Source organism: Aphelocoma coerulescens, chromosome 1A, assembly GCF_041296385.1.
Source record: "Aphelocoma coerulescens isolate FSJ_1873_10779 chromosome 1A, UR_Acoe_1.0, whole genome shotgun sequence".
NCBI lineage: Eukaryota > Metazoa > Chordata > Aves > Passeriformes > Corvidae > Aphelocoma > Aphelocoma coerulescens.
The window spans coordinates 61,246,197-61,270,829 of NC_091014.1; the positions used below are offsets into that span (position 1 = coordinate 61,246,197).

The window sequence follows — 24,633 nt, forward strand, 5'->3', positions numbered from 1 at the left end:
GCTACAAATAAGCTTTAAACACTGTCAGTGGCAGCTGCAGAGATGACCTAGTGAGGGGATTCATAAGGGGAGAGGCAGCATCTGGTTCCTGAGCATGCAGAGGAATTTCAAAATGTCTCAGTAAAGCTGCCCTGTGGTAGTAGCTAGTGTGCATAAATTCAGCATCTCTGCAGGGGCAGCAAAAGGGAGAAGACTCCCTCCCAGAAGTTGAAGACAACTCTGAGAGAGTGGAAAAGGATGATATTTGCTGTGGGGGTTGGTTTTGTTTGTGGTGTTTGTTTTTTGGTTGGTTGTTTTGGCTTTTTTAAACAAATGCTGAAGGGCATAGTTAAGGGTCAAATCTCTGTGGTGGTTTAAAGACATAGTGCTGAAGACTCCAGGGAAAAGCATTTATCCAGTAGACTCTGTTCTGTGATGTGCATATCTGTTCTTTTTTCAAAAACATTCAGAGAAGTAAGTTGCAATAGTAAAATCAAATTATTTTATCACTTTTGCCATCCCAGTGGAGAATGTGAGAGTTTTAAATGCCCCAAAACCTCCCCTATGAGGGAAGCAGCTACTAAAGGATTTGTCTTGGTGCCTGTAGAAAAGGTGAGGAATAACAAAACTAAAATAGATGATGACATGTCATCACTATAGTGTGGTGTGCCTTGAAGAACAGAAAAATTACTTGTGATATGTAACTGCTCACTTTAATATGATTAATTTAATATGATTTTATACTTTTGGAAGACTGAAAGGATGGTAAAGGGCAAGGGGGGAGACAGTTTCCAGGGAAACCCAAAAAGCCCATTGTCCTTATCTGGGAGATTAATTGAGTTTACTTTTGATGATAGAATTCACCTTTGGGTAGATAGCAGAATAGTCAATATGGCTTTTGCAACAACAAGATTTACCCCATTTAATTACTGGAGTTCTTTGAAGCACGTGGTGAACGTGTGAACAGAGATGATTGTTGGGTGAGGTGAGGCACTGGCATTTTCCATAGGTATTTGACAATATCACCAACCACACTTTATTAAAAAAAAAACCAACCAAACAAAAACCCAACAATTAAAAGCCCCCAACACTGCAATGGACCAGCAAGGTAAATCTTCAAATGAATTAATAATGGACAAAAAATTACAGAATGCAGGTATCAGTAAAATGGGCAAATCCCATGGTGGAAATCAAGGCACCAGTAAATGACTGCAGAGGTCTCTGCTGGAGCCTGTGCAGCTCGATATATTGATGAGTAACTTGGAAAAGCAGTGAACAGTGAAGTGAACGAGCTGCTGCTTGATGCTTAAGTATTCAGGGTAGTCAGACTGGGGCCTAGCTGAGAAATTGCAGATGGGCTTTATGAGATTGAGCAACTGGGCAGCAGAAGGTCATGGGTAAATCAATGTATTGATTTGAGCTGCCAGTTTACCTTCAGAAGTAATGCCTTGAGATTGTAAAAGACATTCTTATGAAAACAGCCTCTCAGTAGTGGTCAAAACCCCCACTCAAACCTGAAATCAAGAGGTACGGTCATTTTTAAAATGTCACAGTCTAACTGGAGGAGATGTGGACAAAGAGCAACAAGGGTGATTAAAGCAAAGAATGATTTCTGAAAGTGGAATGATGAACTGTACTACAATTCTTCAGGCTGGAAAAGAGCTACAGTGGCAGAGATATGATGGATGTCTGTGACTGTCAGGGGGGAGATGCCTGGGGAATGAGTGTTCCCTGTGTTTCTCCAGCAGAAGAGCTGGCAGCATCCAGTGTAACTGGTAGGCTGCAGGTTCAAAGCACAGGAAAGAAATGCTTTTCTGCACAATGTAGTTAGGCTGTGTAGCTGTCACATGGCCCTCTGCACTGGTTCACAAAGTGACAGAATAGGTTTCAGGAACATCTACTGAAGTCTGTTAAATAGGAAAAGGGTATTTCTGCCTCCAAGCCTGAGCCTCACAAGCTAGAGTGTGTTCTGAGGACATGGTGGTGCATGCTTTGCCTCTTTATGAGCTGATTCCCTGAGGCTCTGCTGTTGCTGGCTGTTGGAGAGCAAAAATGGGCTCTTGCCTGGCTTGTACAGCCTTTCATACCTCACTGAAAACAGAAAACAAGTGTATGTATGACAAATACTTGTGAATTGCACTGCTATTCTGTAGATTTTGTGGTTTACAGTAGTAATTACCAACAAATCCTCTCTTCATCCCTTATATTTCTCGCGCTACTTTTAGAGCTGCTGCCTTGAAAGAAGCAGATGAGAGCCCTACTTTGTTGTAGGTAAAGCAGGTAGGGCTGTAGATCAAGCTTATTTGACCTACAGCCAGCTTACCAAATAGTAGACAGGATCATTGATGACTGAAAAGGGAATTAAAGGCTTCTTTCTTTGTGGATTTATTTTTTTGTCTTGTTTTTTCTTTTTGAGTGTGTACTGGGTTGACTTTTTTGGGTGCTTGATCTGGCAGTCAGCACAGCTCCATGCATCCCACTGATGATGGGGCTGTGGAAGGCAGGGGGAGGAGAAGGAGTTAGGACCAGGGAAGGCTCTTCATGGAAGCAGATTGTGCTTGCCTTATTCTGTTAAGCTGTGCACCTTGGCCTGCTTGTGCAGGGTGCATACACACAATCTTTGCTCAAAAACTGTATTTATTCAATCAAAATTGCTTTGATTTTTGAAAACTGGTATAAAATAACAAGCAGAGTTTCATAAACCTATGTGAACCTGTTGGCTACTGGCTTAGCTTACATTAACAAATAATGTCTCTAAAACATTGCTAACAAAAACCAAATTATAATTAATGACAAGAGGTTTTGTGGCAGTTTTACAATAGGAGTTTTAAAATAAGTAATTTTTTGGTTAGGTTGCAAATATTTTGTGTCTGTATTGCCACAGGGCTCAGAGGCTTCAGGAAAGCTTCTTTAGAAATCTTTCATGGTCTTTCATTGAGAATGTGACCTAGCAACCATTTAAAGAGCTGGACTCTTTAAATGATTTCTATTTTGGGTGTTTTCAGAGCAGAACAGAAGAGTAAGGCTGGTACCAGGAAATACAGGAAGAGACAGGCCCTTTACTTCATACAAAATGGGTCAACATTCCCCACTCCTGTGGGGTAACTCTGGGTGCCCCAAAATATGAGCTGCAGGGGAGATGAGTAGTGTAAAGTGTGCATCACCCTCCTGGCCAAGGGAGTTAAGTGGCTGGGAAACAGAGAAGCTCATCTGAGGATGGGAAGTGGGTAATGGAAGTTCACTGGTGAGCTTAAAGAAAAGTTGCATGGCTTCTTGAACCTTATAATGGTTAAAGAAAGTCTGTGCTGAGTTAACACACACTTAGTGTGAGAAGCAGCTTTAAATAATGCAAATATTGCCAGCAGCTGATTAGGAATGGCAATGTATGAAATCATGGTTTTTATAGCAGTGTTTTCCAGTACAGCATAGAAAAGCATATTGTCATCCCTCAAACACGTGGTAAAAACTCTGTTCCTGTTCATATGACACATGGGAATTAGTGTTTGTGGTCCCTAACAGTTTAGGGTGCTGGAAACTGACCTGTTACAGGGTGTGTATGTGCAAAATGGGCAAGTTTAAAATCCTGTTTTTGAACAAACCTAATCACCATATTTTTTTTTCTTTAAAGGAAAACAATTCAAAATCATCTGTATCTCTTCAAAAAGCAAAACTTTAAAAGTAATGTATAAATGCTGATAGCATTTACTTAAAGGTAGTACTGATAATGGAGACCTACAGAACAAAATGTTAATTGTCCAGATTTAAAATAATCACTATAGTAATTAATGACAGGAATGTTCTTAGTAGCTAATGCTTAACATATAATCAGCTTTGTAGTGGTTTTTTCACTAATTCCCCTAGTCTAATTTTGTGTATATTTAACTGAGCTAGCATGGCTAATTCAATTTCTTTTATCAACTCTACCCATGGCAAAGGTCTGTGAAGCTCTTCATGTTGCTGAGCTGGAATGTGAGGGAGACCTTTCCCTCTCCATAAACTGATGGGTTCCTTTACTACTGCAAGGTGCCCTGAAACCCATTACTTGTCCTGCAAAGTACATCTTGATTGAATTACACTATTGACATTTCTGCCTATCCAAGCTCTCTTGCTCCTTTTCAGTTGTCCTGTGAAACGACTGGAAATGTTTTCAGGCTTGCCTTTTGCTTCCCCTTGAAAGGGTGATTTAAAAAAAAAAAATTAATAATCTGGCTGCATGTAAAAGGGAAAAAAAATAAATCTAAATACTGGGTGGCAGGAGCTACCTGATCCCTGCTTAGCTCCTTTACGTGCTGGCTGTGTGTGACCACAGTGTGACGAAGCTCCGAGTTTAGGCTGTTGCCACGATGCACTGATTTGAGGGGATGCTGCTGTCAGGAGCAGGGCCCTGTGTGCCTCTCAGGAGCCAGGGTGGGGAGAGCAACTGTCCCCAAAGTGCCTGGATGTTGGCACTCAGGTCCATGCCCCTGGAAAGGCTTTCCCTGGTGTTTAAAGGCCAGGTTTCCTCCCTGCTTGCCTAGCTTCTGTAGCAGCATTGCTGTTCATGGAGAGGAGGGGAGGGACTTGATTATTTTTCTATGTAACATAAGCTGGAAAGGTTGGAAGCAATGGAAGCTCTGAGGAATTAAATAGCAGGAGTGAAGATTGATACTGCAGTAGATAGATTTTTTTTTTTTTTTAATTTTTAAATTGGATTTAAACTTCCTTTACTGTAGAAACACTGACTCAGCTTCATGAAGGACTGAAATTGTTCAGAGAATCTTCTTGAATAAAGGTTCCTGCTTTATTAGTGACTTCATTTTCCTCTAGGTGTTCTGACTCTGTGATGACCCAGACAATCCTTTTTACAAACTATTCCAATTATTCTGTTTTTTCTGTGTTCACTTCAATGAAAAAGAAATGGACTCTTTGAAACACTTGAGTTGTGATACAAAGCAGGAGTAAATCTCACTGACCTAACTAAAATGGAAAGGCAGAGGTCATCTGAGGACTCACTGGTGGTATCTCCTGCACAGCTGTGAAAAAACCCAGCCCAGATCAAAGCACTAAACCATTTTCAGGTCACCACAGATCCTGGAAGCAGAGATGGTACTTTGCAAGTATGAGGATGTTTTTGAGATTTTAGTTTTTTTCTGAGGGGGAAAAAATGAGTAAAATGATTCAATAAAATCACTTTTTCTAAATGTCACAGAAAATCTGTGATTGTCATACATAAGATTGCAGGTCTTATGCTTGGAGCATAAACTTTTTTCATAAGCATCTTCAGTTCAGTGATAATGAAGCTAATTGGATAGCATTTAAACCGTGAAGAAGATAGTTTAAAAACTCTTCTTAAAGTGTACCATATATTAATACTTTCACAGTAGAAACTCCTGGGAGCAGTGAAGCTTTGATGTCCATAATGCTTTCTTTGCTCAAGAGCACTTGCCATCCTTAAAAACAAACGGAAAACTCCCCTGTGGATAGACAAAATCCATGTCCTACGTGTGAATACTTGTTAAAATTTGACTGTATCTGACCATTATTCTTTGAAATTTTTTTTCTGCATGAATTTCTGAAGAAAACAGGACAGCTTATGAATGCCATAGTTTTTTTAAGTACATAGAAGTACTGGTAGAAGAACATTCACATGGTTAACTTCCCTCAGAGTTGACATGTGTTTGACCTACTGCATCCTTCATCTTGGCCATCTGGCAGAGGTCCTTCTACTTATGACTAATAATTACTTTTTACCCCCCAGGCTTTTACCTGTTTGCAGCCAGGTAAAGAGTAAAGAAAACAAAGTAATTTGTACTACTAATCTGTAGTGAGGCATCATGCAAAAATAGTGTACTGAGCTACAGAACAAGGAAGGTTACAATTTTAGAAAGATACAGGTTTTGCAGGAAAGGGAAGTTGAAGGAAAGTTGTATGATTTCTAAATAGAGTTTCCTTGCTTTTTGAATCTGACAGATGGAGGTAATAATTTTTCAGGATTGAGTCATCTTGTATATTCTAACTACAGTTATAACACTTTTTTGAGAGGCATTTCATAATTTTTTCACTGACAGGAGTTACCACAGCTGTCTGCCAGATGAAGATTTTTCTCAGCACTTAAAGAAATAGTTGCCCTACTTTAAGTGGGATCATTCTCAGTGGCCATCTCTGGATTTCAAAAAAAGAGGCAGGTGGAATGTGGGTGCATTGTTATAACTCCAGACCTGCTGTGGTCGCTTCTCTTTGCTGAGAAGGTCAGTGAGAGAGGTAGAATGTATCAAATTTGGGGGAGGAAGCAGGGAATAGCCCCAAATACATCATAATGAAATGTGTGAGATTAAGCAGAAAACATGGTGAATAACGAGCTCATCCGCCTGCAGTTACAGCATAAAAGGCAAAGATGATGAATAACCACAAATGCTGCTGTCTTTAAGACCTAGACAAAAGACAGTTCTTTAGACACCTGGTAGGGTTGCACCCAAAAAACCTTTAACCTCTCTTTTCCTTATTAGAAACATAGTTCTATTTAATAATGATGATACAAGATGGCTGAGAACTGTCTGTGGTCTGAGGGAGGGAAAGGAATGGTACTAAAGTTTGTGCTTGTCCTTCAGGGGATTGGGAAGGAAAGGGTTGGGTTTTGGTGAAGGAGTTTAGTAGCAAAACCTTTTGCCACCAGGATTTCTTGGATCTCTTCAATTAGTTCTGAGCTTCCTGCGTCTGCAGTGTGTTAACAGAAATAGCACACCTCCCCCCAAATCAGTGGGAAATGGTGAATGTTCAGCCTATTTAAATTGGGCAATCTTAAAATGTAAGATTAGCCATTTAATGGAAAAAATAGTATTTAACTTGCATAGTGAGAAGAGATGGGAAAAAGAACAAAAATTCTGAGCACAAGAGCCCTTGAAGTGAGAACTGAAATGTTGACTTAGTGTTGCAGCACCTTGTTCTGTAACTCCTGCAGCTCTGCCAGCCTTCCTTGCCCCCTTTCTTAGGATGTGCCTGCCACGTGGAGGTGTCTTTTCTTTAGATGACATAAGACAAAATGACTGGAATTAGGCATGACCAGCTTTTATCTTAGTGCAAAGAATGGTAGTGACTGCCTTTGAATGCAGAATTTTAAATACCTTTTTTCTCCTTAAAAAAAAAGAGGCAACAACAAAACTCAAAAAAAAAGAAAACAAAACCTTCTTTATAATGATATTGGCTATTGTACTGCATGACCCTGAGTGTAGTTTACTATATAACGAAGAATTATTTTGCTTCTAGATGGCAGCATGGAGGAACATTAGCAAAATCAATATCACATTAAAGATTCAGGCTGCATTAGGTTGGTATGACAGATTATTTTCTCTGAGTGCTGACATCATGTTTCATTATGTCCATTCCTGGATCTTCATGAGGTAGTGATGGAGCTGACTCAGCCCTCCTGAGAAGTTCAGTCTCTCAGGAGATCCTCCCCCCACGGTGCTGTACCCAGCAGTGCTGTTGCCTGGTTATCTTTGTGGAGGCTGCAGCCATGGGGATGTCCTGGCACTGCTGTCTGCCCCGGGCATGGTGCTGGCTGGGATGCTCCTGGCAGGCCTTGCCCCAATGGCTGAGTTACCCAAAAGGGGAAGGTAGGTGGGAAGTGTTCTGTAGAGAGCCAGTAGAGGATGGGTGATGCTGGGGAGGCCAACAGGACTGGGGATTTCTTTGTTGTCACTTCTGTAACAATTTTTGTGATAAGGTGTGGTGCGATAGCAGGGTACTGGAGCGGGACTGAAGAGCCTCAGCCTTGCACCTTGGTTACACCTCTGGCTCACTCTGTGGCCTTGAGCAATTTGCACTCACCTTTCCCACAGTTAAATCAAGAAAATAATGCTTATTTACCCTTTTATACTACTTTGAGATGCCCAAAAAAAAGGTGGTGAGTTCTGTTATTCATAGACTTACGTCTTTTTCCAACTTCTTGTATTAATTTTTGCTCCTTAGAATTAAATATTTACATCTCCTAGTCTGGGAAGATTAATTTCCCACTTAAAGATTATATTTTATGCTTGCCAAATTATTGCTTTAATGATAATTATCCCAGAGTGCTGCTGGAGAGCCTGCATCAGAGGAAAATGCCAAAATGGTTTGGGATTCAAAAGCACAATGTTTTTACTGCATTGTGTACAGTGGCTGGTAGGAAGGGAGCTCCCTGAGTATCCAACTATGTTTGTAGGAAGCTGTTGGTCTCAATCAACACAGTGCCTTCAAAGCCCAGGAGTAAAAACTTGCAGTGCTCTTAATGCAATTAAAGAGTTTTCATAATTACATTAGCACATCTAGTAAAACTTCATCAAGTAGGGGAGGTAAGCAGAGACTTTGTAAAGCAGCTGCAAAACTCATTTGTCTACAGATCAGATCAATGATATAAGTTTCTAACTTTAGATTAGATTGTTTATACTCTCAGTATTTAATTTTGGATGTGCCATTATAAAACTTCACTACGAAATGTGATTTTTAAAATGCCTAATCAGCTATCTGTTCTTCAATTTGATTCTCCATTAATGCAAAATTACATCTTCCCCTCACTAATGAAGTAAATAAATCAATACAAATGACTTGCAGTCATAAAGTCTACTGAGTTATAAGCTTATGCAGCACCACCAAGTCCATAAATGCACCATTTTAGTGCCTCATCTTTGGCTTATAAAGCAGCAAGTTGAAAAGGGAGGTAGTAAGGCTGGTGGGAAAGTTATTAAGGCAAAATTTCTGTTCTGGAACAGCCTATTTTGGACTCTTTCCTGCTGTTCTGTTTGGAATATTCTCTATGGGCTTCCCAGTCACTCCTGTCGTCCTCCACAGGGAGTGTGTGAGCCGAGGCTCCCAGGTCCAGTGGTGGTACCCACACAGACTTCCCAGCCCTCAGTGCTCTGGGCCTCTGCTCCTGCTGCTTCTGCCCTCCTGCTGGCAAGTGGGATCAGTGTGGTCGTTTGTCTTCTCAATATTTGGACTTTTCTGTCACTTTCTGCTTTTGGCACCTTCAGTGTTTTTTCCTTTGGAAAAAGGATTGCTTCTCTACAGAGAAATGGATTTAACAGTCTGGAGGCAGCAGGTGACTAGTCACCATTATATATGATAAAATATATATGAAGCATACGTATACATATGTAAATTTTATGAGTGCTAATATGCAATATTTATAAAATTGTAGATTATAGATGTCGAATGTGTATGGGGTGTATATATACAAGTATTAATATAGACACATGTATAGGTATGCAAATATGTATATGCATATGCTCTATCTAAGTAAATAGAAGGTTTTAATCCTCTACAGAAGAGGCTTAAAAAACTGCTCAAATGAAGACTTGCTCTGACTCTGATGTAAGTTATCATTTTATTATTAATGATGTGTTTATTTTTTGTTGGGTCCTTAAATCTGTGTGCAGGATTATGGCACTGTGTAAAATAGACAGTAATCTCTTCAAGACAGAAACGGAATAAAGAAGGCGAATTGAAGGCAGAGGACAAGCAGACATGGAAGACCTGGACTCTGCTGTTCTTTGCTTACACCTGTTTGTGTGGTTAAAAGCATTAGCTTCCCAAAATCAGGATATAACATAATATGTTGTTATGAGGTAACAATTGTTTGCTAACATTTTTGTGTCGTAGTAAAAGCAATTTCTGTGTCTTTGTTTATTTTTTGAAGTGCCTGTCAGTAAAGAAAAACCCCTTATGTTGTGGGTTTAGAGAGCAGTATGTGTTACTCTGCTACTTCTGGCTTTAGAGGTTGAATCAATGGGAATTATACAGTGCTCTGGGGATCTGATAGCTGGTAGTAGCCAAGCAGAGACCTAAAGCCTGCCCAAGCAGTTTCACACCTGCATGAGGAGGTGGTGCAGTGCTGGAGGTGGAGCCCAGCAGCGAGGCTGTGGCAGTGCACACTCGCTCTGTGATTTGGTCATGGTCTGATGGATTTCAGTTTATCTAGATTGGATCAGAGGCAGATCTGGGAAGGAAACTGAATTTTCAGTCTCATTCACCTAGGAAGCTTCAGCTTGATGAGGACTAGAAATAGTTGGGAGCTCAGTTAAACTCACGTTCTGATTGAAACAGTTGTTTGCTAGCCTTGTCCGAACGCAGATTCTCATTGCGCACCACGTGTGTCCAGCAGAGCTTGTGCTGTGACTCCTGATCTCCAGCAGCCCTACTCACTCTGCCTGCAGATGAGCTGCTGGCTCCTCTAATTTAAATTACAGATTTTGCTTCCTAAAATGGATGTTCCTTGACTTCCTAGGGCACAGTTCTAGGAGATGTTGAGAGATGCTCCTGTTTGGCTGCCCTTTGAGTTTCTTCCATTCCATGGTACAGCTCTGTTCCATGGCCTCTTGTACACTGCCACAAGAACTAAACCAAACAAACAAATTGAAAAGGAATGCTGATTAACTGAATTCTGATTAGGAAGAGAGAAATAAACGTGGGATGCAAAGGAAATCACTCACTACTACCTCCCCCTATCAGACTGATGAGTGATGCCTACCTGGGGCAGGCTGTCTCCAGTTTAATCACTGAGTTTGGTGTTCTGTGGTCTGGATTATTCCTTTGGGCAGTTAGGATCAGCTGTCCCAGCTGCATTCCCTCCCAGCCTCTTGCCCACTCCACTCACTGAGGGGACAAGTTGGGAAAAAAATGTGGCCTTGATGCTCTACAAGCACTGCTCAGCAGTTGCCAAAACACCGGTGAGTTACCAAGGCTATTTAACCATAGATATAAAACCCAGCACCATCTGGGCTGCTGTGAAGGAAGTTAACTCCATCCCAGTATACCATGATATGGTTAATTTGAAGATACATTTTGTATCAGCATCTGTGAGCTAATATTTAATTAAGGGAAATTTTTAATGTTAACAAACTTTCATTTTGCTTACTGTAACTGTGGGTAGTAGGTAAAAAGAAGATACTTGGTTTCCTTGTTTTTACTCTCTGAGCTTCAGAATTGGAGCAGAGGAAATGTAAGGAACAGAAATAAAAACCGGTTCCTTTTAATAAGTGCAAGCTTCATACTTTTCTTTTGCCAAGCACACAACTTTCTTTGCTGCAATATTTTTTCATTTGTCTTGTCTTAGGTACAGACGAATTGTTCACTGCCACAACTGAGATGTCCATACACAGCATATTGACCAGACAAATTCTGTTCAGGCAGTTTTGTAAATGAATTTCATGTGGAAAGGTTCAGATGTGGGAGCTCCATAACACCTTTTTTAACACCATATTAATTCACTAGGATGGAAGTTTATCATGTCATATAAATGAAACTCTCTTGATGTATGCTCCATTCATGACAACACCTAATATGTTGTGCTTCAGCGACAGCTTTAGTGGGAGTCTCTTCAGTTCTCAGATGATTGTGGGTATTACAGCTCTCTGCATGCATTAACTAAGAACCTAAGATGCTGTTGTCTTGGTCTGCTTCCTTGGTTAGACATGGAATAAAAGTTAAATTGGAGTTCCTTGATGTAGAGGATGTACTGCTGTGTTCAGCAGCTGGATGAGCTTGGAATATTGAAAAGAATGTTTTCTAGAAGATACCAGTATCCTTTTCTCCCTTTTATTGTTTTTGCTTCTACTGCAGTAGAAAAGGGAATTTGCATAAGACTTCAAAAACATCGTGACAGTTCAGAATTTATGTGAGATTTGAGGGTAAAGTTAAGGACTTCTGCAGATTTATCCGTGCTCTTTGATCTGTCTTTCTAAATATGATCTTAAATGCAGCAAGAGCCATGTCAAAGGAAACAAACTGTTGTCTGCTCCTCCTGTTTGCACTCTTTTGATTCTCTTTAGCCACATCTTTAGACCTCACTAATGTGAATGGATGGTTTTATTGGGGGGTGGGGGAAAAGGTGTGTATTTTGTTTAAGCTCTGTAAAAGAAGGCTGCTGCTTGAGAAAACGAGAGGAGGTTCTGGAAAGGGAGGTGGTGTATTTAACTCCCCCCCTGCCTAATTAGGGGTACAGAGCAGGCTGGTGCTCTGTGCATGCAAGAATTTATTTCACCACATCTGTCCTTGCATTGTCCTTCACTGTGTTATTTCTCTTACGTGAATTGCTCTGCAGGCTTTGTGCTACTTCATCTCTTCTTGGGAAGGCTAGGGGATGACGTGTGTCATGGGCACTGTAGTCTGCAAGAACAGTTCCATGGGGGGGGTGATTTTTGATACAAATTTGGGGATAACGCCATCTTAATGGCCAGTCCTACAGGCTGACTGAGTCAAGATATCTGTAGTTGAGTAGTCTGTCCTTTAGCAGACTGTCCAATACTTCCTCTGTTGAAATAGTACAGAAGAGAAATTATGTAGGAAATACAATGTTGATCTGATAATTCTATAATTGATTTTTTTCTAACAGCAAAAAAGTGGCATGCTGTAAGATGAGGAACAACAGATGCAGAGCTGCTGGAGAGCTAGGTTTAGTATTCTAATAGGTCTTGGGAACATGCACTTTGAATGTTTGCATTCTTCTAGATGGTTCTGCAAATCATTTAAGAAAAATTGATCAGCGTATTTTCAGAACTATGTCTGTAACTGGCTCAATGTAATGATGCAAGAGATTCCTGGAAATAAGGGCTGCTTCTGCATCAACTTAAAGCAAGTAGATAATGAATCTCAAGCAAAATATTCCTGTGTTTGCACCTTCTTGACTTTTTGCATCTTCTTGACTTTTATTGATAATTGATTTTTGGCAAGCATATTCAAGAAGCAAGTCATGAAGAAAATGTCAGGATCTGTTTGACACACTGCTTAAAGTAGTACTTTGGGTCCTGTGGAAAGATGGGAAGGTGTAGTAATACAATTAATGGGAGAGGCAGAATGAGAAATTTAGCCTGTTATCTGTGTAAGGGTTGCTGGTGAGGTGCAACTTCTTGGTTCTCTGCCATCTGTGATGTAATTGCTGTGCTTTACCATGTGCTTGGAGGAGGTCTGGTTGTTTTTTCAACTTCATGAGGATGTGCTACTCCTACTTCAAATCTAGTATCCTCAGTTAAACATGACAATTTGTTCTTCCTTGCAATTAGAAGGTTTAAAATGCTAATCTTCTGTGTTTTCCTCTTCTTTCCTCTGTAGTCAGGTTCATTGCCATCATTCTTGGCAGTTAACTGTTTTATTAGTAAGCTTAATGCATGTCCTTACTTCCCTTTTAAGCAGAAACACAATGTTCTGGTTTGGATTGGGACAGAGTTTTTTTTTCTTCAGAGCAGCTGGTTTGGGGCTGTTTGGATTTGTGACCAAAACAGTGTTGATAGCTCAGGGATGTTTTGGTTATTGCTGAGCATGCCTTGCACAGTCCAGGCCTTTTCTGCCTCTTGCCGAGCCCCACCAGTGAGTGGGCTGGGGGAGCACAAGGAGTTGGGAGGGGACACAGCTGGGACAGCTGACCCTAACTGACCCAAGGGATATTCCAGACCATATGGCATCATGCTCAGCATATAAACTAGGGGGAAGAAGCTGTAGCATTGGCTGGGGGGGATGTTCAGAGTGATGACATTGTCTTCCTGAGTCACTGTTGTGTGTGATGGAGCCCTGCTGGCCTGAGGATGGCTGAACACCTGCCACCAATGGGAAGTGGTGAATGAAGTCCTTGTTCTGCTTTGCTTGTGTGTGTGGATGTTGCTTTAGTTGTTAAACTGTCTTTTATCTCAACCCATGAGGTGTTTTTTCCCTTTTTACCCTTTGAATGCTCCCACTGGAGGGGAGTGTGAAAGCAGCAGTTCAGGATTTTGTTGCTGTCTGGGGTTAAACCGTGACAGTTCTTGACTGAAAACTGTAATGGCAAATAATAAAATTAATGGTAATTCATTCCTTCTGTCAAGGGTGCAATGATTTATCTTTTGGGACAGTCAACAACAATTCTATCCCATGCCTTCAAGTAAGTTTGAGATTGTCTAGTAGGGAAGCAAAAGTCCTGCCTCCCTTCCTCTCTGCTATCTGTGGGAGTGCTTGGCTGAGCTTCATCCACCCACCCCTCATTGGCTCTTCCTCTGAGGACAGCTTCAGGTGACGTGGCTGATGTAAAGGCTGCCTTTCTGTGTTTAGTGGTTTGACAGTTATTTTGAGCTTAAAATGCAAATTTGACTTTCTGACTTTTTTTCTTATGTGTGACAATGTTCTCATGCTGAAAACATGTAATCAAGCTAGTCTTTGATCTCAGACATTGTTAAAGCGGATGGAAATTATTCTTTCAGGGTAAGCTGGGAGTTACAGGAGACTAACTGCAGGTGAATATACATTTTGCAGGTGTATGTTTAAACAAAATAAATTCCGATTTTTTTGGTGTATTCTGAACAGATGGCTTTTTTACCTGTCATCTGATTTCCATATTTCTCCATTTCATGCTCACCTGCTGGCCAGAGCCAGAAAATGAGGATATTTGTGAGGACAACACTGAGGCCTGAGTTAAGATCCTCCAAAGTAAATCAAGGGGTTCCTGCTGGCACCCACAACCGCTTCATCAGGGTATATGCAAGTGGTGGTGATATATGGTGTGCTCTAGATTTAGGTGAAATCAGTGGTTTCAGTGGCATTTTGGAGTGCACCTTATTCTGTATGGCTGAAATTTGATTTTTGGTGTGTATATGTGTACATGTACACAGCTATTGTTGCACGTCTCGGTACTGTTTAAACTGAAGAATTTTTGTCTGTTTAAAAATGTTTTTAAATTAAACAGGCAAGCTTCATAGCTCAGTCCCTGTTTCAAATTTTAGTAGTATTTTTTTAAATGGTTAAAAGAAAGAGAAAACATTTTCATTACCATGGCCTGAAAATGAAAAAGTAATCTCTTGATCTAAAGAGAAGCAAACAGATTATCATCAAAATCCAATAATGGGCTGAAACACGAGTGAGTACAAAGATGATTTTCATCTCTCCTGCCTTAAGTCAAAATTGTTTTTGCGTGAGTTCAGTCCCAGACACCTTTAAAAAAGGAAGGACAAAAGGATCAGGCTGAGGACAAAGGACTGAGACTGCCGTGGGGAGCAATCCCTGAAGCAGCAGGACCACTTGAGGTGCTTTTGTGATGAGAGAAGTCCTGAGGATTGGTCAACTCGAAGGGCAGGGTTCAAATTTGGGCACGAGCTAAATACAGATTTGCAAACAGAGCAAGCAAGAGATACTGGCAGCTCCAGGAAGGGTAAAGGCAAGGGAAGGCATGAGCAGTGTATGACTAGAAGGACCCAAGGGAGGCTTGTGTCCTTCTGTCTGGGGATGCTTGGAGCAGTAGAGCTAACATTATCCAGGGCTGCCAGCTCAGATCTCAGGTCTTGAAATCATACCATGCCTGGATTACCTTGTCACAAGCCATCACTGCAGAGCCTTGGGAGCTAAAATGGGATTGGCATTTTGTCTTTAGTGATATTGCAGGGTTGCATTCCTTATGAATGTGAAGATGGCTGGGACTTGGGGTGTGGAGAATGGTGCCGAAAAAAATAAAAGTGCTCCCTAAATAATGAAATGGCTGGATTTTAGGCTGGACTTCAAGATGGTTTTCCATGATGGTGTTTGTAACTAATTAATGTTTTTGGCTGAGGGATTGCTGAAGAGCCAGGTGGAAGCCTGCCCATGTCATTGAACAGTCCTTGGCAGGGCATTTTGTCTTTGCTTAGTCTGATTTCTATATGCTGTAGGGGAAAAGATTGCCAGTAGAGTAAGACAGGGAGAAAGAAGGAACTATAAAAAAAAAGCCCTCTGGGTGCCAAATCTATCATCTGCTTTATTAGTATGTCATTTGCTGTGTTTACTGAAAACTCCAGTCATGCTGGGAGTTATCCATCCGATGTGATCCATGTGCTGTGGCTCTTTCTCTGAATAAATGTGATTTTTATCAGCTCTGTTTGCAAGATGGAAAAATCATGCAACTTCTGCTAAAGCCTTTACTTTGAGTGTCTCAGTTAAGGTACTGGAAATACCAGTTCTGAGAGGATCTTAAAGATAAAAAGGAAATATGAATTTTGTTTTTTAGGTGAGAGAAAAACAGAGTTATCAGAGGTGCAGCTAGTATAGTTTATGCATTTTTTCAGAAAAATTAACTAGGAGTTAAGACATAAGAGGACAGTAGTAAGGGACAGGGCTCCATCTTCAACAAACAGACTGAAAACATGTTTGTACTGTGACGGAAAGAATCAGTTTAAAAAAGCAACAGGCTTTGAGTAGCTTCAGGTGTATTCCATTGTCATGACTCCTGTGAAGCACGTAGAAGAAAAGGGAAGAATGAAATACCCAGCTCCTCATCCATAAGCTAACTGAAGTAATAGTAACTTGGGGGATTTTTGTGCAAGAAAGCCCTAGCTTGTTTTATTTTTTTCATCTACATTACTCCAAGCTTAAGTATTCAAGGACTGTCTTTCAACTTCGACAGATTGGGCTGCAGCCCACTTAAGGTAGGAGTTTATGCAAGACAGTATGTGTGAGATGAGCCCAGCAGTGCTGTCATTGTAGATGTGAATCCCAATTATAAAAGGGAATATTGATCAGCCATTCCACCAGCAGTGGCAGATCTGTCCCCTGGACAAAGACTGCAAGGCTTCTTCCTTGCATGCTCAGTTTTGTGTTAGTTCAGGCTAACCCAAGGATCTTCACCTGTGCTGTGTAACCTTTACTGCACTGCTTCCCTCCTGTTTGGCATCTGTGGGTTTGGGCACTGGCAAGTTTGTTGAATATCTGACTAGGCAATAACGTTTGCAATCTCACCATCAAAACCTAGGTAACAGAAAACCTCGTTATTCAGTGTATTATCTCCTTTTTTTTCCAGACAGAAGCACTGCCTATGAATTTCTTGTTTCATGTCTGTGTACTTATCATTATGACTTCTTAAATCTTCCACTTCTGCCGAGTAAATCAAAGTTTATGCATACAGCTGGTACAGGGCTCTGGGTGCTGTGATCAAATCCTTTTTCTTCATGAGAATGAATTATATTTTCTTCCTTTTTTTTTGTCTAGGGCTTAGACTTGTCACAGAAAGAAGCTGACAGGCAGAGGGCACTTTGCTGCCATTTTTTTTGTAGCTGTAATTGAATTCTGTCATTATGAAGTAACTGATGGAAAAGAATCTCTGTTCCTTGTGATCAACAGGTGTCATACTGAGTGTGCCTCATGGATGGTATCTCCACAAACAGATTGTAGGCACTGCTTGTTGTGCCACTGGGTTGTTTTGTGGTGTTTTTATACAATCTCATGTTACTAGCATCTTATTCCAAAGATTACCTGTGGATAATTTTCTTTTGCTTCCTGAACTGGCTATTGATAAAGATGTGTATCACTTCAAAGTACAGAAGACTTTAGTTCCATATACATGCATAAACACATTTGAGTTAATAAAACATTTGTCTTACTGACTTTGAAGTTAATTTCTACTGCCTAAAAACCCCAACCTTCCATTCTGTTTCCTAGCAAATAGTGGGATCTCAGTTGCTCACATCTCAACAATGTTATCCTACAGTTTTTGGCTGTGGCCAGACCTGGGAAGTCAACCCAGTGCCCTTGCTGGAGTTGGCTGTCTGTAACCTTAGGTCAGAATTCAAAAATGGGCTAAAAATCTCAGTATAGGCTTTTATTCCCTTCCATGAACCATAGCAGCAATACAATGAGTATTAGCGATGTTAGTAAAGGCATAAAACATTAGCAATCAGATTAATCTGATTTTTGTGAATTGGAATGGTGAAGTATATAAGAATATTTGATGTATAATAGATGCTCTTGGAGAATATGTGACTTCCAAATGGGAGAAGTAGGTGTATAGGCAGCAACTGCAACTCTCCTGTTACTTGTTCTGTACTCCTGAATTAAAGATGCAAATTAATCTGCATATGCCTCCTTGAGTATATTAAGGGATGGTGATTCATTAAGTGTTTTTTGAAGAGAAGGCTTTTCAGTTTAGGTAACTGTCAAACATATTAACTCTCTTCTGAAGGAAGTGGCAAAAAATTTGCTTTCACTTGTGTATTTTGTTGCATTTTTAATCAAGGAGGGAGAAGGGGGATTTGTAGACATATGCCAGAAGTATGCAAGTTGAGTGAAACATTCTGCCAGCAGACCAGAGGCTTTCTCTGATCCTGCTGGATGTGTATTAGTAAAATCAATGCAAATATATTTATCCTGCAATTCTCTCTCGTAGCCTCAAGTTCTGTAATTTAGCTGACTGTAACACCAGAGAAACTACAGAGGAATAAATTGGCTCAGGGAAAAGCTCTTATCACAGGTAGGTGTTAGATAAATGAGAGGTGCAGTGGAAAGAATCCTTGGACCATGATCTCCTGGCAGTGGCTGTCCTTTCTACTCTGCACTTTTAATATCCTTATTGATTCATAGAGCTATTATGTTTTCCACATTGCTCACTTTAACTCTGCTGTAGTCTGGCCTGTAGGAGGAGTAAATAGATAATTGTACCAAAAATGAGGAACTTGATGTATTCTATTCTGTATCTTATTAGAGGAGAAGGGATTTCAGGTTATGCAGGGAAAACAGGAAGTTTCGCTGAGATAAACAAGCTTAGATTACATTAGAAACAGAAAATATTAATCAACTATGTTGGTGTGGCTTTATTCTAGGGATTTTTTCTGAATCCCCTCTGTAAATATATAATACATGCATTAAGAGCTTTTCTTGTTAAAGTTAATATGTTTGGAATTGTTACTGTCAAAAACAGTGCTTCAAAATACTTCATTTTGTTGTTCTCACTGGAAGAAGACGTAGAGGAGCTCTTATGCTGCTCTCTCCTCTACTGAGATTGAAGTACAGAGGGTAAAATAACCTTTTGTGCATTTGAAGAGACAAGCTGGCTTAGATTTTGGATAAAAACCAACTCTCTCCAGAAAAAAAGATGCTCTGCAAGTGTATTTTCTTGGATCAACAGTCAGGAAGCTGATGGCAGCCTGGAATCATGTACCTCTGACCCAAGCAATGCATAGTTATGAGTTAGGCTGTGGAGGAAGGTGTGGGGACCAGCCAGTTCCTGATTTGAGGTGCTTCTGCCATCAGGGCTGTGGCCAGCCTGTCCTAAAAGCATCTGAATGTGACATGGTGGCTGAGAGAAATGCCCTGTTGAAACAAAGAGCTTTCAATCTAACAGCAAAAAGCTGTTAATACCTAATAACAATTTTGAGTCAAGGTTGGGAACATAGTGGGAATTTATTCTCTGTAGATGTCTTCAAAGAAACAACAATTTTCAGACATTTATATACACTGTAACATCCAATTTTTTTTTATAGACATTCCTCAAAGTCTGCCCAATTTACTGCATCATGGTTATAGGTGTTTTTTTTTCTTTCAATTACTACCAGAACATCTCATCTATCTTTGTTTAATGGATAACCCAAGTTTTATCCAGCTAAACAGTGCTTTAACAAATTTGCTGTCCTGGTTAGACAATACTATTGATTAAGTTTTCTGGGGTGTACAAGCCTATGAAGTGGCTCCCTTACTGCAGCTGCAGTGTATTAATCAAGTTTTCTGGGGTGTATAGGCCTTTGACTCCTTAACTCTCTCTAGATATCTTTCTTGTTTTATGACAGGTAATTCATGTCTAGTTATGTGAAAACCATTAAACAATTCTTTACTGAATTTTGTTCTTCAGCTATTAAGTTCTCTAAGGGTTGTGGGTCCATGGAGTTCCTTTCTGCAGGTGCAGTGAGGCAATCCCTCAGGGTTTTGTACTGACACTCAGGCAACACAGATCGGAATCAAAACCAGCTAAAACAACAGTCAAATGTTCCTTAACTAAGTAAAAACAGTTCATTATAAAATTTTTAAAGAAAGTCTGTTTCACTTTTATTTCCCTCTAGCATCTCTGCTCCTGGGTAGATTTTTGGGAGACAGCTGCATGAGGGCAATTACTTGGGGCTGGTAGGAAAAGTGAGGACCCTGAAATAGTGCTTGGCTTTGGCTATGATGGCAGAGTAGGACAGATTGGGTGGAAACTTGAGTGCATGTTTTGCTCAGGATTATACATTTCCTAAATTTGTTGCTGGAGGAAAACAAATTAACTTGTTTTGAATTTTTCTGTTTACATGACTTCAGCTTTTCCTTTCATTGGAGCTGTGCTAAGTTATGCTTTTGAAGCTGCTGCAGATGGCAAATAAAACTCAATTAGTCAAAAAAGATAGTGTGGTCTTGTGAGATCATTCCCTAATTTGCTAATGGCGTGGAGTTTTGTTAAAAAGCAGGTGTGCATTTGTCTCTCTGTATTAAACTGAGCACTAAGCTTCACTGGGGGAAACAGACCAAGAACCCACTTCTTTTGTGAAATATTCATTATTGCATATTACTGTCTCTAAAACACAGGTGGAAGATTGGCTGTTTTGAAAGTAGTTAACCATTATCGGATTCTTCCAAAATATTGCTCTGGGTAGACTAAATGTAATAGAAGTACCCAGAATTGTGTTACCTCACCTTTTATCTAATGACTTTAAAAAAAGATTGTTTATAGATGATACTGTATTACTTGTGTATTTAGAGTTATGTGAGTTTCCCTGAAAATGGAATAACTAAAATTTTCAGTTTTAGGATTGTGAAAAACACCCAGGACAACATACTGGTTAGTATATCTGACTGATCTTTTTTTCAGGTAATAGTGAGTCTGTCTGTGAATAACCCAGGCCATTTTCAGCCTGAAAGAATTACTTGAGTAGCTGCAAGGAGAAAATAAGGGGTTCTGTCCTAGTGCAATGAAACATCATCTTTGTTATTAGTGCCATGGAAACCTGGAGGCCTGTTTACGGGCTGAGGTTATCACGTGCTTAAGTGCTTTCCTGGATTGAGAATTCTTTTGTGTCTTTATTGAAAATCCACTTAAAAACCAACTGGATCAATCTTGTTGCTGTTTTGTGTCCTAAAACGGGTTTTGCAGTGCTGCTGCTTTTGCTCTACTAATGCTGAATCTCTTTTGCACTGCTTTTATTGTTCTTCATGACTTGAAGTGAACCTGATTCCTTTTTTCAACCCCTTTAGGGTGAAATGCTTTGCTTACACTTAAAGAACAATGATATTGCTGATAATCAGTGTCAGTGCAGGGAACTTTTTTGATGTTTACATTCATCTTACATGCTGAATAAAATCACTACCACTTCATTTTGCCATTAAGTTTGTATATTTTACCAGGTAGGAGGGTAAATCTGCATTTTAAAACATCAGCTAAGATGTCTTGAGCTTCCATTTGAATTTGGTAGGGCTGAAATTTTTAGAATCCACTTTAGTCTTGAGAACCTTCAAGATAATTGTCATTGTCTAGGTCCTGATTAAGATAAAAATCTCATTTGACAGAAGCATTAGTGATATTTAAGGGAAAGGAAAAGGGAGGACGGATGAAAATAAAGAATGTTTAAATTTTCTAACGTGCTTCTTCAGGACAACATTTTACGAGATAAATGTGCATATAGTTATTACATCTTGAGCTTCTAGGGAGTTGAGCAGCTGTTTCACTATGTGAATTCAAAGCATAAGTAGAGTTACTAGTCAAGATTTCTGAAGGGTATATATGACCTCACCTGTGATTAATGCTGGCCCTAAGGCAGTGGGATGAATCTAGCTCCCTCTAAAGACTTTGATTAATGTGTTTATTTAAGTGAGTATAGTAATCGCTGCATCTGGCTTGCTTTAGGAATGAGGTGTTTGTATAAAAAAAAAAGTATCTGTAAATCATATCTATAGAATGGGGGGTGTTAGCTGTTTCTGTAGTAGAGAAGGAACATCTTTAATGGAAAGTTTTATGACGGGAGGATATATTTGTTTGTGGTTGGGGATTTATTGGAAGGGGTGAGGTAGAGGTGATGTTTCCCCCACAGGGAGACCCTGCCTCTCGAAAAGAATTAATCATTCCTTAAGTTGTGTTACCTGACCCTGGCAATTATTCACAGTCACACTTTATTTCATGACCTAAAGGAAAACATAGCAAGATAAAATCTGTGGATCCCAGTAACTCTTAAATTTGTGTAATAACGTTTCACATAATGCAGCTGCCTAAATGAGAGCTTGTAACTGGCTCTGAGTGCATGATGTAGGGATGCCTCTCAGCTCTGAAATTACTTCTCTTAAGGGGAGAATGAGTAACTAACCTAAATATAGTCTTGATGTCAATTGACTTAAATTCACTCCACAGCAAAGTTCTTACAGGTACCTGAACAAGAGAAACGCAGGAAATCATTTATCTAAATTGATTTTCTGGAATCTCAGAACCCTATGGGTAAATCTCTATTCCAAGATAGCAATATATAAGAAGGATGGTAAAAATAGTCTTGAATAAGCAATGAAGACATAACATGGGCAGATATTCTGGTCTCTTGTGTTGGATAAAGTTCATATGACTATGAAATCCATTTTTTGGCAGGAATATTTTCTCATGTAGGAACAACACTTGCCTGGCTTAATTCTTACCTTCTGTCTTGGCTTTCTGGAATGAGTTGGAAAAGATTTGTTAGAGACATCATTAGAAATTATCTTATTCTTTCCTTGCCACTACCTTCAGCTGCTCTGTAGCATCAATGACTTCAGGTGGGCAGATGCATTTTTTTTTTCTAAGGTTAGGCATCTCAAAATCCATATATTCCTTACCCTGAGCCCTGTAAATGCAGGCTGTAGGTATGAAAACCTGTAGGGTTTATCATTTACTTGAAAACTACTTTACCCAAGAACCTGGAAACATCTGACAGTTTGAAGGGGAACAGTATACCAAGAAAACTCACACTCATTTTGGTGTCTGATCTAGCTCATTCCCAGCTAACTGTGTGCATCTGTGTGGCACTGGGCAGTGTTTAATATCTCACTTTGCTGTGTGCTATCAGTGGTATTCTCATGGACCCCATCCTGTTGGAGGCTGATACAAGGACAACCTGTCTCTTTGAGCTGTAAGAAAGGCTTTTGTGTCACGTACAATGTACGTTTTATCTTTTTATCTCTGGGATAATGTAAAAAAAAAAAAATAATTAAAATCTCAGCAAACAAAACCCTCAAACCAAAGAAGAAAAGGGCAAGTCTTTTTTGCCCAGACTTTGTAGCTGGGAAATTGTACTTTGAGCATATTCATGTCGTGCTAGATTTTTATCTGTGGGTGGCACTTCACGCTCACTGTTTCCTTGGAGCCTGGAGGATGTTTTTGGTGGCTGCAGCTTTTCCCAGTGCAATAGGTCAGTCTGTTCCTTGGGCCATGGGTCTCCTGTGGCTGCCTGAGGAGACACCTCTCTAAGCTGCTTTAGGTTCAGTGACTGGTTCTTCCTGTAATATCTTCCTAGAATAGCTGTGTGATTCTGTAAACACTTCTTGCTGGAGATCTGAGCAGTTGGATCAGTACCCCCTCCTCTATCTGGGTGCTCCTTATTTCACCCATGGCCAAGGTAGCAGCTGGGAAGCAGGGGGCTGACAAATATCACAGGCTGGCCTTCCTCCCTGGCAGAGGTAAGGCTGTGCCCTCTCTTCCTTTAGCACAAAGGTATGTACAGTAGTTACTTGTAGTATTTTGGATTCAGAACAGCTGGTTTGATTTCTTAAGTCACACTGAGCTGATTTTTATTAAACTACCTAATTCACTGATGTATCAGGTTGTCTTTGTCATCTTATTTCTTTAGCATTTATTGATAAAGGAAATTAATTTTCTTTCTGTCTTATCTTCTTTTCTGTAATTTATCAGAAAGGTTGTTCAGTCAGGTTTGGTGTTGATGGCAGCAGCAATTCACAGCTGCTTTTTTTTTTACCCTCCTACTTGTGTCCCTAGAGCTGGTCTGTAGCTGAACAGAAGGCTGATAATTCCCCACTGAATTTCCAGGACTGCTGAATGAATAAATTGTGTAGGGGAGTGAGTGGGAGGGAAAACACTTCTTCTTTGTTGTGGCTTTTTTCTTTCCTTTAATGAAAAATGTATTATTTAAAATAGTGAAGCAAATAACTATAGAAGTGAGGAGCACCAACTATAAAATGAGCTTGAAATGTGCAGGATATAACATCTAAGTATGGTTGTTCTGTCAATAAGCTGTATGATTTTTTTGTTTTTTTTCAAAACAAGTTAAAAGCAAGTTAAATTCCATGCTTAATATATGCATGGAAAATAATCTTTAGTATTTCATTAGGCTACTTTATATTACAGGCTGTCAACTTGGACAGAATCCAAGCAGGGAGAGGAGTTCTTAAAAGCAGCCCTTCCCTTCTCTTCCTCCCCCACCTCAATTAAGTACAAGATCCAACTACTTTAAATGTGTTTGCATGCTCTCACTGCAGTAAATATCCCCAATTATAATTGCTACATATATATACATATCCACACATTATTTATAAATATTGAAAAGTATTCCTTACCATTGTCATAAAGCAACTATTTATGGCATTTCAGCTTGTTTTTTTTTTTTAAGGATGCTGCTGATGTGTACAAGGAAAACAAAAAATACTCCCCAAACCTTGAAGAATCTGATGCTGTCAATTTGATGCTTAGAAAATACAGGCTGTGCAGGCATGAAACCTCTGTGAAATAATAGGCAAGACATTTTGAAATCACAGATAAAAATGGATAGGTGATTCAAACCAGCCTGTTTAGTCAGGGAAGATAAATTCAGGCCCAGACCATTACAGAAGATATTGTGAATAAACCCAGAGGGTACCTGCAAAAGGAAATTAGATGTTTTCTGGCTGATAGAGTAAGCAGAGTAATTAGGTGTGAAAGTACACTTACCACAAAGCAGCTTGAAA

General features: G+C 39.9%; 1 protein-coding gene across 17 annotated transcripts in view; it reads left to right on the forward strand.

Annotated features, from left to right (window-relative positions):
- The window catches only part of BICD1 (BICD cargo adaptor 1), a 171,356-nt gene that overhangs the window by 38,725 nt on the left and 107,998 nt on the right, over positions 1–24,633 (forward strand). Inside the window, exon 2 of one of the 17 annotated variants that reach the window (XM_069003103.1) lies at positions 18,083–18,166. The exons of the other annotated variants lie outside the window; for them this stretch is intronic. The gene's annotated coding sequence lies outside the window, so the exon portion shown is untranslated. The remainder of the gene's footprint in view (positions 1–18,082; positions 18,167–24,633) is intronic. 17 annotated transcript variants of the gene reach the window in all.